At 36.4% G+C, this 1,821-nt stretch overlaps 1 long non-coding RNA gene across 1 annotated transcript; it reads left to right on the top strand.

Annotated features, from left to right (window-relative positions):
• Positions 1-647: 647 nt before the first annotated feature.
• Positions 648-1,499, top strand: LOC138243978 (uncharacterized). The gene is made up of 2 exons (XR_011192596.1): positions 648-762; positions 1,104-1,499. It is a non-coding gene; the product is annotated as an uncharacterized lncRNA (long non-coding RNA).
• Positions 1,500-1,821: the final 322 nt, after the last annotated feature.

Below are 1,821 nucleotides of genomic sequence, written 5' to 3'. Positions count from 1 at the left end.
ACCATGGACACCCCCTGTCTTCATTCCTGAATCCCGCATGCTGTTTTCCCCGTGTTTCCTCACTCTACCCTGGATTGTGTGGTCTGCATAGGGTCTGGAAAGAATGCCTGCCTGACAGTCAAGATGCACTTACATCCTCTTCATTGCAGTGTGGTTACTATACTGTACCTCCACCCATCTATTGTCTTACCACTTTATTCAATACAGGGTTATGGGGAAGCCAGAGCCTATCCCAGCAAGCAATGGGTGCACGGCAGGATACACCCTGGACAGAATACCAGTCCATTGCAGGACACACAGACACAAACACCACACACTCACATCAGGCCAATTTTCCCACAAACCAATTTGCCTACCAATACGTTTTAGGACTGTGGAAAGAAACCATACTACCTGGATAAAACCCATGGAAATATGGGGAGAACATACAAACTCCATGCAGAAAACACTACAGGAATTAATCCCAGGGCCCCAGTGCTAAGAGTCAGCAATGCTAACTAATGCACTACTATACCATCCCTGTCCGATATGCCAAATGCAAATGAATCTTTTCTTGATTATTTTATAGCCATTCCCTAACTAATTGTGGAAGTCACAATTTGCCTCTAGTCTTTAAAGACCTCCCTAACCTTAACCATGATGATACTTGTTACTATTTAATGTCTTTTCTGCGTTATCACCTTTTATATCCCAGGGAAAAAGGAAACCACTAGGTAGATCCACAGGCTTCCATTGCACTTCCAAAGTGCTGAATACTTGGAGGTATGTATAAATGTCAACATCTTATTTTCTGGAATTCAATTAATACTTTATAGTATATGAAATATGACTTTGTTCTGTGCAGTGCTATTAGATTTTTTGGTGAGGCACATTATCCAATACATAACACATTCTAATATATGATATATTTTGTTCTTCATCAGATTAATCTGGAGGTCTCTGTATGTACTATGTACTGTATTCTGTTCCCAACACTAGCAGTGCATAATTGTGTTATTGTAAATAAAAAATAAATTGATTAAGTATGCCTCTTGATACTTGGAAGAAAATAATGCATAAATACACTTTATTGTGTGTTATTTACTCAGCACTTTTCTTCATAGGTCATTGAGAAAGTGCTAACAAATAGAGGGAAGAAATGGATTTTATTGACCAGCATAAAACCTCAGCTTCACCTCTGTCATAAGGAACCTTACTGCTTTGTAAAAGAGAGGTTAATATTCTGTTGGTAACAGAGTGCAACTCATCCAGTATTGCTAAGCAATCTGTTTTACACACAGTTGAAAATGTATAGCATCAAAGTAATCATGCATTCTAGACATTTGTTTATCTTAGTTTTAAATCTTCAGCTGTGATTGCCTTGATGGCCAAGATTCTCTTAGAACTTTGTGCAGTCCTTAGTGTTAGTCATTGCTTTGCCTAAGGCAAATGTGTATCTGAAATGTACAAGCACGGAACTTTCAAAATAAAAAAAAATGAACTTGGTGTTGTAAATAGCATTTTTTAATTCTAAATGTGGTTTTTGATTTGTAATTTTATTTGTCCTTCTACCTTTTTTAACTTCTTTTCTTTTTCATGTGCAGCGCCCTTACAAATTTCACAAGATTATTTTATGAGAGTTTCATTTAACCAAAAGGTTTTCTTTAAAATGTTATGACTTCTTTTTAGCTGCAGAAACTATTTTGTATATAGTGTAGAATGATGTGCTCACTTTCAAGCGTGTTTCTCATAACCTTACAAATTGAATTAGGTTGAAAATCTACAAATCATCTTGATAGAAGAACATATTAAAATCAGTACAAACAAAATTTTACCTTGCCC

Source organism: Lepisosteus oculatus, chromosome 2 (assembly GCF_040954835.1).
Source record: "Lepisosteus oculatus isolate fLepOcu1 chromosome 2, fLepOcu1.hap2, whole genome shotgun sequence".
NCBI classification, from domain to species: Eukaryota; Metazoa; Chordata; class Actinopteri; order Semionotiformes; family Lepisosteidae; genus Lepisosteus; species Lepisosteus oculatus.
The sequence above is the reverse complement of the archived record's forward strand: the minus strand, read 5'-3'. Positions and strand labels throughout refer to the sequence as shown.